The following is a 14,660-nucleotide window of genomic DNA, read 5'->3' as shown; positions in this document are numbered from 1 at the left end:
GCATATTTTGAATAAACTGAATTTCAATAGAGGTTGTTTCCCCAGAAGCCTTAGTTATTTCACAGCCTGACAACAACAGCAGCAGCTCACCCTGGCCGGCTAGTGTCTGCCTTCCAACCGTCACCAAAGTCGTTGTCACTCCGCGCCGGCGTGCCATTGGGCAGGACTTTGTCATCTTCCGGGTCACCGTTGAGGTTGCCACACATCCCGCACACTGCACCGTGGTGGCTCTGGCCCAGCCTGACCATCAGGGTGCTACGGCCGTCGAACTGGACCGTCAGGTCACTGGAGTTGAGCATCACGAAGCCCCGTTCCCGCACCACTCCGGCAATGGAGCCGATGGAGGAGGGGATAGAGACCTCGCTCCCGTCCACCTGACCGAGAGAAAAGGGGGAATGTCGGAAAGAGATTTGAGGTTATTGGAAAAGACCTCAGGCCTAGACTTGACTAGTTTGATAAAGGATAGTTGACAACAAAGAGACCTCAAGAAGCTTTTGTCCTTGTAAGCAAGAAAATAAGTATTTGTAGGTAGTGTGAACAATGCAAAAGCATGAGGGCAAAAACTTGTGGTTGGGGAAGGCTTGGCGACTACCATCTTGAAGGGCTCTATAATAAAAGTCTCTGTAATAAAAGTCTCATATCATTGTTAAAAACGGACAGATTTGTACCTAACTAGTCACATTTTCATCAACTATAAGAGTGTTATTTGGATTTTAGTGCATTTACCATCACGCTCTGTCCAATGGAGACATGGGTCTCCTCYCCTCCATGGGACAGCCACACATCCACCAGCGACACAAACGAGACAAGGTTGTTGCCACGGTGACGGTTGGTGGCCACCACACGGAAYGTGAGGCCATTAATGGAGTGGTTGGAACAGGTCCTGGCGATGTCATAGGAGCAGGTGCCCTGGAAATGGGCCACGGCCCCGTCAAAAGTGATGTAATGGGGGTCGCCCCAGACCGTGCAAGTGGACAAGGCGTTGAAGCAGCCCAGGTGGCCATTTTTTATGGTGCACTCCTGGGTGGGGGTGCAGGATGCGGCCGAGCAGCGGAGGTCATTTGGGGCGTAGCACTCACAGTGTTGTGAGCAGCCTTGGGTCCAGAAAGACTCACTAACCTGAAGTACAAAAAACAGTGTGGATGCGTTGCAAAATATAGGCTACAGTACACCATGTTCATATAACAACGTCTCTACAGGTACACCTAGCTATKWCAATTTAGAAAGGGATTAAATCAAAGAGTAAAAACAGTTTTAAATGAATGAAGTAGGCCTACTTACATAAAATAAACGGGACATAAAAATACTTATGATTTCTATCTAACCTTTCGAAAATGTAGCAAGGTACTGCTGTTTTTATGTTGATTCAGCAGTGATCTAACGGACTGGCCTGGGTCAATCCGGTCACTTTAGGGTTGTCTTAATATTTGACCACGACGAGAGCTATGTTGGTATATTATTTCAAAAATCACTGCGGTGCAAAATCCATCTATCCCTGAGTTTAGCAGAGTTGATAGGAGAAAACATGACGATAAGAATTATAGAATCAGTTGAACCTGTTGCATCCCTGACGTTCTTTCCCTCTCCTACTGCGTCAATGGGAAGTGGTTTGTATTTTCCCAGCTCTGCTAATCCTGTCATAAAAATTATGTAATAATCACTACAGAGTAGTGAATATGTTCCTTGTCAACTTTATTCATATTTATTGTTCAAGCTACATTGGGAATTCCGTGTGTTCAGAATGTTATCTTTGTACTCAATGGAATGTTCACCTTAGTCTGAGCACGAGCTGCTAACTCTTGTGTTGTTTTTAGCTATGCAACTTAGCATGCTATGTGCTATGCAACTTAGCATGTTAGTAATTAGCTATGCTGTAAGCTATTTCCTTTGGTAAAACGAGCAGTCATTGTATTCTCACTGGTCAGACACTGACTGAGGGATATATGACTTTATTATCCAACAGGCACGGATACAATTGAGACACTGAACTGAAAGCCTGCTTATGCAGGCATGATACTTTTTCTATTTGAAAATGACAAATGTTTTTTTATAAATGCATTTTCATATTATCTTGTGTACGTATTACACCGAGTGTACAAAACATTAGGAACACCTGCTCTTTCCATGACATAGACTGACCGATGAATCCAGGTGAAGCTAGGATCCCTTATTGATGTCACTTGTTAAATCCACTTCAAATCAGTGTATATGAAGGGAGACAGGTTAAAAAAGGTATTTTTAAGCCTTGAAACAATTGAGACATGGATTGTGTTGTGCCATTCAGAGGGTGAATGGGCAAGACAAAAGATTTAAGTGTCTTTGAACGCGGTATGGTGGTACTGTAGGTGCCAGGCGCACCGGTTTGAGTGTGTTAAGACTGCAATGTGCTCGGTTGTTCCACACTCAACAGTTTCCCGTGTGTATAAAGAATGGTCCACGCCAAAGGACATCCAGCCACCTTGCACAACTGTGGGACACATTGGAGTCAACATGAGCCAGCATCCCTGTGGAACGTTTTCGACACCTTGTAGAGGGCCATCCTTGACGAATTGAGGCTGTTCCGAGGCCAAAAGGGGGTGCAAATCATATTAGTACGGTGTTTCTAATGTTTTATACACTCAGTATATGTGGTGTATGTAACTTGTGGTGCCACGCATGCATTGAATGTGCACAATTATTTACTTGATCTTGACTTCTGCTCTAAATGGGAGAATGTGGCAGATGTAATTGAGACACAATGAACTGAAAGAATGTGGTTTTTATATTTCTGTACCTCAATATGCAGGCAGGAAAAACTCAGATCCATCAAGAAAGTCTTCGCGGTGTCACCTGGATCCTTACTCTACATACAACACAGAGCGACACCTATTCCACTGGCATAAACTACGAGATGAGTAAACTCAAATCGTAGTAGAAGCCATCGTACTGGCAGCCACAGCTCTCTGCGGGGACACAGTGCCTCCCGCTCCTGAGGTAACCGTTGTCACAGAAGCATCCTCGGAGCAGCTCTGCTCGCAGCTGGCATCGATGCTGCTGACACAGGTGTTTCCACAGTCTGTTCCACAGAGCTCATAGTGGCTATTTGCTGGGCACTCAATATCTGCACATGCAGAGAGAGAGAGAGAGAATGAGAAAATCACCTGGAGACTACGTAAAGCATTTAGCTCATACAGTTGCAATCACTGAAAAGATTCCACACTGCGTGATTTTGACAAAAATTGTTTACATGCATGGTTAACTGCACATCAGCCAATTTCCTTTTAAGTGTTGGAACTTATGTGATACATTAAAATAGGTTGAATATTTTATGTCCCCAATGTACATTAGATAATACCAGACATTCTACAAAATTGTTGATGTGAAGCTTCACATTGAGATTTGTTATTTAAACTCACGGGCTGTCTTTTAGAATACAATCCAACTTGCAATTGTGCATGAGTACATGCTTCAGAAGAAAAAACTAAATCATGAAACTGTATGAGGCTTTTCAATCTACATAAAATACAGAATGACGTATATACAGTCACTGTATGAGGTTTGGGTCCTACCGCATTACCACAAAGGTTACACACAGATATGTTAGGTCCTATATCTACCAATCTAAAGTGAAGACAATTTGTCACTCACTGCAGGTGGTGTTCTGTCTCCAGGGTAGATCCTGACGTTGGGTTGACTGACAGGGCTGCTCACATAAGTCTGGACAGCCTGCAAAGAACATCCCTGCTCTCTGTTCCCCGACAGACACAGTCAAACACGCAGTCGCGGAAGTAGGGCTCGGGGTCCCCTGGCCGTGGCAAGAAGCTCAGGGTCCCTCAACGTCCCTGATGACCTCACACCGGCCGCGGGCGGACTCGGTTGTGGCATTGTGGACAGGAGGCTCCACAGCCATCGCTGCAGGTGTAGTTGGCCCTCCACCTTCCAAAAATTCCCAACTGGGAGGGAGTGGACGCCAGCATTCCGGAGGGGGTGAAGGAAGTCGTCGTTGCGATTGCCATTAAGTTTCCGCCAGGCGCACGTCATTCCGCTATAATGATAATAGTGATACAGTGAATCACAGATATAAGAAAGAACTGTTTAAAGCGCGGTTAAAAACAAACATTTCATTTGTTAGGTTTTTATTACCGTACTTTACCCTGACTTAAGAATTTTAACACATCAATCATTTATTAGACAAATTATGTGTGCACTGATTGCAAGAGATCATAATGGTTTTTACATTCGCCACACTACCACCAATGTGTACCTAACACACTGTGTTTGGAGGGGACCAGAGATAGACACCAACTGCGAGCCGTCGTAACCTGACACTCAGGCGAAATCGGAGTTGAAAAACGTGCGGAGTCCACTCGTGCTAGATGGACACCGTCCACGCATGCAAAGGATAGGCAGGTTGCTGGTCACGCCATCAATCTGAAAAGACAATTAAAGTATATGTCTTTCGCACATTGTTTACAATGTCGAAAAAACAGCATAGTATTTCTCAATGTTGTTCATCATCCACCTCTGGTATTTGTCAAATAGATGATGAATGTAATCAACAGAGATGTGGTAGATAACGTTTGTATTCCCCATGACCATGATAACACCTGAAGTGAATACCTCTATTACTTCATCATGCTTTGTTCAAGTATTTCTGCTGTTTGCTAGTCTGGGTAAAAATACATGGTACTCTTTCAAAAAAAGAAGATAACACAACTTTGACATGTTTCAGTTCATAGTACTATCTTTTGAAAAAGCTGATGCGTTTCGAAAAAAAAAGAAAAGAAGAGTACCACAAACTGAAATGTCATTTGACATAGTCTTTATCAAAGCTACGGTTTTTTTACCTTACCTGTAGCCACTCCATGCCTCTCCTGGAAATGTGCACCCAGTGGCCCACACATTGACAAACACCTCGGCTGTGATGGAAACTGTCAACCCGTTCCATGGCTCATTCCTGGCTCCCACAAAAAAGGCTGCAGCCCTCTCGTGGTGTTACCACACAGGGTTGCTAGGACGTAGCGGCAGGTGCCTGGAAATCGAATGCCCCCCATCAACATGTGAGGGTAGTGGGGGTCTCCAGAGGCGGAGCAGGTGCCATGGGGGTTGGCAGTGGCATCCGTATTCACCCTCCACCACACGGCAGGACTCCTGGGGGTGCAGGCATATGGGGAGCGCGGCCTGCTCCAGTGGTGCCGTTACAGGTGCACAGGCTCTGGCACTCCTCACCTTCCCAGAAGCGCTCACCGCCTTGGAAGGTGTGTCCCTGGTGGTGGCATCCGCAGGCCACTGGCGGAACGCATTGATTGGCGCTGAGTAGGTAGCCATCGTTGCACTGGCACCCTTCCTGGCACGCAGCGACACAGAGGAAGGGGAAGGAGAGGCTAGGGCAGGAGGCGGGACAGGAAGTGCCACAACGCTCGTAGTGGTTGTTGGGGGGACAGGTTTGTTTCTGAGGGGGGAAAAACGTGGATTTCATTGAAGAACCCTTTCAGACCAACACTACATAATACCATTAATAGGCTAAAAGCTGAACCATATCATGATTGCACCATGTATCATAGCTGAATCTCAAACCGAACACTTGGCACCTAAGCCCTTTATCGTTGGCCACTTGCCGTTGTGTACTATAGTGATCATCAAGTCTGCAACTGTTTTGGCCAAAATTTGCATTGAGACGATGCCACTCGACGCCCCAACTGCCACTTATAATATTCTAAAGTTCGAAACCATTTGCGAGCACCGTCTTTCACAACCTGTCTTGGGGCATGACTCGCTTGCTATGAAACACGGGCACTGGAGACTTGAGGCAGACACAGATACTCCGATAGACAGTGAGAAACTTGTAAAAATGACATCTCTTCTACTCCTGCACAAAATAAGTGCAAGTACTGTATACGGTTACCAGTGATTTCATCAGCTGGTTTTTAGCTTGTTTGTAGCCTGCCTGCTGCTAGCTAGATCACTGACAAACACAGGGATGGAATTTGAACTAGCGCTAGCTAAGGATGGTTGGGCATTGCACTGATAAAGGGCAGAGCAAGCTGTTTGCTAACTTCATTAAAAACCCGTTCATTGTGATAAATATGTTAATACACGTTGCTAGGTAACTAGCTAGTTTGCTTATTCGGAATGAGCATTGTCTTTAACGCAGGGGTTAAGAACACAAAAACATTCTATAAGAACCTTAAGTCGTCTCAGATTGATTATCTGAGGCCAACTCGCGCAATTGAAGTGTAGAGAAAAAATGTGGTAGCAATGGAAAACTGCTTCCAAAAGCATTTTTCCCGTGATTGCATTAAGAATTGTTGTGCATTGACTGCTTGTCAGAATACACGTTTCCTCCCTATGGCTCTCCCAATTGAATGCACCTCGAGAGGAATATATCTCACATACGACACACATACAAGCTGACTAGGTAAATAGGTAAACTAACCTACTATGGGGTTGTCTAACAACATTACATGGCACTGGAAAGTTGCATCCTGAGTAATAAACTTTAGGCTTTTGAATTACTTTGCCAAGAGCTACAGTACACTGCTGATTGATTGAGCGCATTATAGACTATCGTTATGGATTTTCCCTTCTTCTGCAACATAGGAGTGTAAGCAACAATCATGCATGTCAGTTCAGCGGCAAATATTTCGTAGAACAGACATGCTTCTGTATTAGGCTGTCATCTCTGTGAAGGATGGTTTTGTTCTCTTCTAACAAAAATATGCCTTATAGGAATAGGACATGTTAATCAAAAACATAGTGTGTTGCTACCAGCTATTATAGTGTTGCACAAACATAGGGGAATGCAGTAAGCTGTTGCTAATCTAGGGTGTCGACTGTGGCTAAACCACAAGGTTGAGACAAGATGGAAAAATGCTGAATAACAAGAAACAGGAGTGAGGAATGTGTAGCCATCGACAACTCCAGCTCAATCTTCACAACAAACACTTCCGGATATCTGGATCCTGTGTGCTGTGAGGCTGGGACCAGCCTGGGCACCACCGATAGGCTAGCAAGTTTAAACCACGCTAAGCCACTACTGTGACAGGCCAACTCTAAAGTTGGAACTACCTCTGTCACAGTATAAAAGAAGATGTCTGTACTATTTCAGTCAGTTCTCTGCTTTACCCTGCGTGGTGATACAGTGAACCGTAATATACGAAAATTGCATTCACCATTTATCGCTTGTGTTAATAAAATACTTAAAGTATATTCGGTGACTCTGAATCACATTTATCCTGATACCAGATTCGATTGACGCAACCCTTTACATCTCCAAACCCAATCCCCTGAGATTTTTATTGCGATCTACACTGATCTCAAAAAACGACTCTCCAGAATCCATATGACAGAAATCCGTCACAGTGACAGAGAACTTTAACCCCTGATTTAGTGTTGCACTAGCTGGTTGGTTAGTTCTCTTACGTTTCATATGAAGTGAACTGGCTCAAGCTTAGCTAACACGTTAATAATAGACAAGCTTCAGAAACATGAAACTCCTTAGCTAGATTTAAAATTGCGCGACTGAGGACCTCTCCAAATCAAACTTCAAAATAATTACAGATTTCTTGTTTATCTTGATTTATTCAGACTATTTTTCGGGTGACGTAGTATAACTGTTGTTGCTAGTTAACATGCTAAGATGCATGGGAACAAGTTGCTTCCAGGGCGCTGTGTCGCAATAGGATGCCACTCGATAAATAGGCTTCCGAAGGGCGGCAGTAAGATTGACCTGATTGAGTCATGAACGCTCATATCGAGTGATTGTGTGATCGAAGTGCTCGGTTTTGAGATTCAGACTATATGTATTATGCCCGTCAATGCTAGTATTCTATACTTAATTATACCACACTATACTTCTTATACTATACTGGCGTTGAAGGGCATAATAAGTATACATGAACCAGCTTGTGATACATGTGCATTTTAATGTAGGGGTTCAGCTGACGTGCAGCGTATGCAATAATGCTACTGGTGCTCACCACAATCAGTGACATCTCTCCAGTTTCCCACTGTGATGCCACTCTGTTGGCACATTAGGGCGTAACCACGAAGAAGCCTCACACAGGACCCCTGGGGCCCCGCCTGCTTCAGTCAAATCCTCCACACACTCTTCCACCCGATCCCGTGGGCCCACCCTGCTCTGGCACAAAGAGAACGGCCCACCAGGCAAGCCATTAGGCCCCATGACTGGTCAGAATAGTAAACAGTGGTGTTCTGTCCAATAGGTGGCAGCACCCTATTTTCTGTTTCCACACAATGCGCCGAGAGGGACCCGTTCCGCCAACTGTCTCCAAAGAGTTGCGAGTTGTTGACCAGAACACCGTTCGGGGTTTGAAAGTCGTCGTGCCTGTGGCCGTTGTAGTTGCCACACAGACCACTGAGGGAGCTGTTGTAGGTGCCTGGTGTGGTGACCCGGACCAAGTGAGGCCAGTCAATTTGGACGGTGACATCAAAGGAGGGTGTGGAGGACGATGCTGTGACACTGCTGTGGAAAGACCTGGATGTGGCGGACTCGGGCTAAAGGGCAATCGAATCAGCTGACCGTTCACTATGGTGGGATTCAAGGGGATCAATTCGTTAGGAAATGTGGGATTTGAGATTTGAACAAAAACTGGAGAGTTAAAGGGATTTGTAATTTGGGTGAACTATCCCTTTAAAGGAATTGAGTACATGAAGGAGAGGTGTTAAAAGCTTCTAGATTAAATCTCTCTCCCAGTAAAGTATTTAAAATATAATTGTATATTATAACTCAGCAAAAAAAGAAACGTCCGCTCACTGTCAACTGCATTTATTTTCAGCAAACTTAACATATGTAAATATTTGTATGAACATAAGAAATTCAACAACTGAGACAAACTGAACAAGTTCCCAGCCATGTGACTAACATACATGGAATAATGTGTCCCTGAACAAAGGGGGGTCAACATCAAAAGTAACAGTCAGTATCTTGGTGTGCCACCAGCTGCAGTACTGGCAGTGCATCTCCTCCTTATGGACTGCACCAGATTTGCCAGTTCTTGCTGTGAGATGCTATCCACTCTTCCACCAAGGCACCTGCAAGTTCCCGACATTTCTGGGTGGAAAGGCCTAGCCCTCACCTCTAATCCAACAGGTCCCAGACGTGCTCAATGGGATTGAGATCCGGGCTCTTCGCTGGCCATGGCAGAACACTGACATTCCTACTTTCAGGAAATCACGCACAGAACGAGGCAGTATGGCTGGTGGCATTGTCATGCTGGGGGTCATGTCAGGATGTTCCTGCAGGAAGGGTACCACATGAGGGAGGATGTCTTCCCTGTAACGCACAAATCGATCCCGCTCCAGAGTACAGGCCTCGGTGAAACGCTCGTTCCTTCGTCGATAAACGCGAATCAGACCATCACCCCTGGTGAGACAAATCGCAACTCGTCATTGAAGAGCACTTTTTTGCCAGTCCTGTCTGGTCCGGCGACGGTGGGTTTGTGCCCATAGGCGACGTTGTTTCGGTGATGTCTGGTGAGGACCTGCCTTACAAAAGGCCTACAAGCCTCAGTCCAGCCTCTCTCATCCTATTGCAGAAAGTCTGAGCACTGATGAAGGGATTGTGCGTTCCTGGTGTAACTCGGGCAGTTGTTGTTGCCATCCTGTACCTTTCTGCAGGTGTGATGTTCAGATGTACCTATCCTGTGCAGGTGTTGTTACACGTGGTCTGCCACTGCAGGGACGATCAGCTGTCGCTCTGGCTCCGTGGTAGCGCCTGTCCGATCAGCTGTCCGTCCTGGCTCCCTGTAGCGCTGTCTTAGGCGTCTCACAGTACGGACATTGTAATTTATTGCCCTGGCCACATCTGCTGTCCTTATGCCTCCTTGCAGCATGCCTAAGGCACGTTCATGCAGATGAGCAGGGACCCTCGGCATCTTTCTTTTGGTGTTTTTCAGAGTCAATAGAAAGACCTCTTTAGTGTTCTAAGTTTTCATAACTGTGACCATAATTGCCTAYCGTCTGTAAGCTGTTAGTGTTAACAACCGTTCCACAGGTGCATGTTCATTCATTGTTTATTGTTCATTAAACAAGCATGGGAAACAGTGTTTAACCCTTTACAATGAAGATCTGTGAAGTTATTTGGATTTTTACAAATTATCTTTGAAAGACAGGGTCCTGAAAAAGGGATGTTTCTTTTTTTGCTGAGTTTATATATTTTTTTAATTAAATCATACATCCGGRAGACAAAAGCAAAATCTGATATATCTGATACATTTGAGCAATGTYATGACTCATGACACATTCAATACACATTGTGGTTGGCAAGTTATCTGTAGTTACATTGTATTACTGAGGAATGGCACTGACCTGCACTCTGCTCCCACCTCCCATCTCAATTGACACCTGTGTCCCCACCGCTTCAAATTTCAGCACCTGGGTGAAACCCTGCTGGCCTCTGGGTACTTTCTCTGCCGACACCACAAAGTGAGTGTGGGGGGACCACCCCATGACCCTGGCCAGGATCAGCCCACAAGCCCCGGGGTACTGGAAGGTCACTCCGTCAAAAGTGCGGTAGGACCTGGGTCCTTCCACCCAGCAGGTGGCGTAGCTGGTTGGTCTGCAGCCCCTCTCCCCATCCTCCACGCTGCAGGCCTCAAGTTCTCCACACCCATGGGAATAACAGGCCATGGAGCCACGGCTGCAGATGCAACGCCTGCCGCAGTCCTGGTCCAGTACGACGGTCGCTCCCGAGCTRTAATAGCGGTTTTCGAAGGTGCAGCCACACTCGGCGAGGGGTACGCACACCCCAGCGCTCAGGACGTAACCAAGGTTACAGATACAGCTCTCCTGGGAGGGGAGGGGGCAGCCATGGGAGGCATTGAGGTTGCTGCAGGTGGCAGGACAGCTTGTGCCCTGGGACTCAAAGTGACTGTTGGCTGGGCAGGAGATTTCTGATGGAATACAATGGAAAGAGAAATGGTGAAAACATATGTCAGTTGAATTTTTATGATGCAATTCGTTGGAACAGAGACCATAGTTACAAGATTGATTGGCACATACAGTACATACCACAGAAGCCTTGCCTCCTCCATAATCCCGGCTGTATGCCATGCTGTTGGCACTGGGTGGCATACACGTTRAGGGACTGGCACAGAATGGGCTGGTACCCTCCCCCCACGCACAGATCATAGACGCAGCTCTCCTCATAGGTGTGGGGGGGCAGCTGGTCGTGGCATGGTGMAAATGGTCCAGACGGGTCCTGGAGGATACCGCAGTGAGCTGTGTTGCCATAAAGGCTCCTCTGGGAGGTGGTGCAGACGGCACAGTCCAACCCAGCACACTGGACCCTCTCACAGGCCGGGTCGTCGTTCCCGAGACGCTGCCAGCTGTTGGCAAAGTCAACGTCGGAGGTAGGATCTGTCCGTGCGAGAGAGTGATCATTCCTCGCGGTGGTTGTTGAAGTTCCGCACAGACCCAGGTGGCGTTGAAGAAGTTGAAAGGTACACTGATTCTCACATAGTGGTTTGCGCATACATCACCAGCAGGCCAAAATCGGTGCTGACTGCCAGGAGAGAACCAGACTGGTAGACCTGGATGGTGCCATTACGGAGGGAGAACGGGGTGGAGGCAAAGCTTCCGTTGACCTGGATGCGCAGAATGAGTAGAAATCAATACATTGAGGGGTATGAGAGAGAAGGACATAATTAGAACACTACACTATATATACAATAGTATGAGGATCCCTTCAAATTAGTGGATTCGGCTATTTCAGCCAAACCTGTTGCTGACAGGTGTAATAAATTGAGCACAAAAGCCATGCAATTCTCCATCTCCTCTGGAACAATGTTAGACAACAACTGTTCGTCAGGAGCTTCATGAAAGGGTTTCCATGGCCGAGCAGCCTCACACACACATAAGATATGAGGGGTGTGAAGCTCGCCGCAATTGGACTCTGGACAGCAGAAACACGTTCTCTTGTAGTGATGAATTACGCTTCACACACTGGCAGTCTAGACGACAAATCTGGTTTGGTGATGCCAGGAGAACGCTACTTGCCGAATGCATAGTGCCAACTGTAAAGTTTGGTGGAGGAGGAATAATGGCCTGGGGCTGTTTTTCATGTTTCGGGTAGGCCCTTAGTTTCAGTGAATATAAATTTAACACTACAGCATACAATGACATTCTAGACGATTCTTTGCTTCCAACTTTGTGGCAACAGTTTGGGAAAGGCCCTTTCCTGTTTCAGCATAACAATGCCCCCATGCACAAAGCGAGTTCCATACAGAAATGGTTTGTCGAGATTGGTTTGGAAGAACTTGACTGGCCTGCACAGAGCCTGACCTCAACCCAACAAAACACCTTTGGGATGTATTGGAACGCTGACTGTGAGCCAGGCCTAATCGCCCAGCATCATGTGCCCGACCTGAATAAGGTTCTTCTGGTTGAATGGAAGCAAGTCCTTGTAGCAATGTTCCAATATCTAGTGAAAATTATTCAAGAAGGGTGAGCTGCTATTTAGCAGCAAAGGGGGGACCAACTCCATATTAATGCCTATGATTTTGGAATGAGATGTTCAATGAGCAGGTGTCACGTACTTTTGGTCATGTAGTGTATATATAAAAGTAAAAATAATACTTCTCCTACAGCATTATGAAGATCAATTTAGTGAAGTGCAAGTTAACATGTTTGTGAACTATGTGCAATGCAATGTGAAATCAACAGTAATAAACATACAATCTTCTTGAGCGACAAGAAACTCTTACATGTGTACGAGCACTGACTTTTGCTTCGGCTTGGTGTCTTTGACCAGCTCTATCTCCACGGTAAACAGATACCCTACCAGACGGGTCCAGGACACCTGGGTGCTACCCGGTTCTCGTTCTTTCCCTCTACAACGTAGTAGGTCAGTCATGGCCACACTCCTCTGACAGGACAGATAAGTGCAGGTGCCCTGGAAGTGGAACATTCTTCCGTCAAAGGTGTAGTAGTGGGGGTCGCCGGAAACGGTGCAGGTGCTGCGTTCAATCGTTTGGCAGGAGAACTGGAAGGCGTCGGGTTGACAGTTTGGGAAAAGGAGCAGGGTTGGCTCTGGCACTGAATGCCTGTACTGGTGCAGGTGCACCTCTGTCGCAGCCTGTTGTCACTCCAGAAGGATACACCAAACTGGACAGGAGACCCTGAAAGAGAGTGATAGAAGATTTTCATAGCCAATGTTATGGGGTAAGAACAGAAGCCTGGACAAGATAATTTAATTTAATTAAACCTCGCAGAGTCTCTCAGTAACATGATGCAACCATCACTTAAAAAAAATATATTGAATATAGTTTGTCTATTTAGGAAAAGAACAGTAATTCTTACACAAATCAAAAATAAGGGCTCCTATGTTTTGTATTTATAGTGTTGTTCTCACCATTGAAAGTACAGCCTCTTGATCCATGGTCTGTGCGAAAGGCCCAGCGACCTGCAACATTGACGTTACTGTGGAGCTGAACGCTGTAAAATTGTTTGAAATGATCCAGGGATCGAGAAGTGGTGGGTGGAGCGATTGTGTCATAGCCAGCCTAGTAAAAAAAATAGACACAAATGTATTTAAAAAATTGAATGATGAAAAAAAATTTACATCACCAGACAATAATATTTGTTGTTGTTGCAGAAATGCTTTCCTGAACGTGAACTTTCATGTGCCTTAATTACAAACTTCTATGGGATCAGTAAATATTGAGTTTTGCCAAGGAAGAAAGCACTGAGCTATATAGGGAGAAAGACAGGATCCTTTCTGGCTAGCCATGATTGGCTGAGACAATGGAGGGTTGACCATGCGACATGTGAATTCTTAAAGAGATGGGTGGATCTATGGCTTAAGAGGGTGTGAAACGATGCTGATTCTCGTAAACAAAGAAGTTCTCCCCAGCATCAAAATCTTTCAAGGGTATTTTCTCCTACTTGTTCTCCTAAGTGGGATAACAAGTTTACCAACTTTTTAAAGTAGAATAACTTTCCCTGTTTCCTCCAATCACATGAATTATATACAAGATCTGAATCTAAACTTTGTACAAATAAGCCCCCTTTGGGATAGACAGTCACAATTATGCATTCATTCTTCTGACCTGAATGCTGCGTTGTGATGGTGCAATCTGCCCATAGTTCATCAGACAAGAGAGGATGAGACACCAGGCAATCAGAACCACTTGGAATGTGGTTTCCTTAATTAAGGAAATGAGAGAAAGATTTTAATCAATACTACTTTATAATTGTAAACAATTTTTGCAATTTAAGAATCATTCAATTTCATTCCATCTTTGCATACAGGTGTTGTATCGATTGCCTTTACAATACGCATTAACTTTTGATAGATATGGAACCACAAGAAAATCTTACTTCCTGTTGATGGTGTAGTAGGCACCCCTATCCCATAGCAATGAAGACCAAATTAGCAGAGAAGACAGGTTTGGGAAGTACTGATTGATATCTTGTGTGGCCTGTTGAAGAACACTACGCTGATGTAGTGCTGGTAACAGATGCTACCATCCTCGGTTGTCAATCGTTCCAAAATGGAGCTATGAGATCTATTGTGGAATGTGCAGGAAAACTGTATGGCATGGACATGCTTGGTTGAACGTCAGGTGTCCATTGTGGTTAACCTTAAATCAAATGAATTCATGAAAAATGGCAAATGATTACACAATTATTTTGTTTATTTGTATGTATTATCAGAACTA

General features: G+C 45.3%; 1 pseudogene; it reads right to left on the bottom strand.

The window, feature by feature from the left end:
• Nucleotides 1-82: 82 nt before the first annotated feature.
• LOC112075079 (alpha-tectorin-like) lies at nt 83-14,138 on the bottom strand (annotated as a pseudogene).
• Between the last annotated feature and the right edge of the window lie 522 nt (nt 14,139-14,660).

This window comes from Salvelinus sp. IW2-2015, unplaced genomic scaffold (genome assembly GCF_002910315.2).
Source record: "Salvelinus sp. IW2-2015 unplaced genomic scaffold, ASM291031v2 Un_scaffold2972, whole genome shotgun sequence".
Lineage (NCBI taxonomy): Eukaryota > Metazoa > Chordata > Actinopteri > Salmoniformes > Salmonidae > Salvelinus > Salvelinus sp. IW2-2015.
This window is presented reverse-complemented; position numbering and strand designations above follow the sequence as displayed.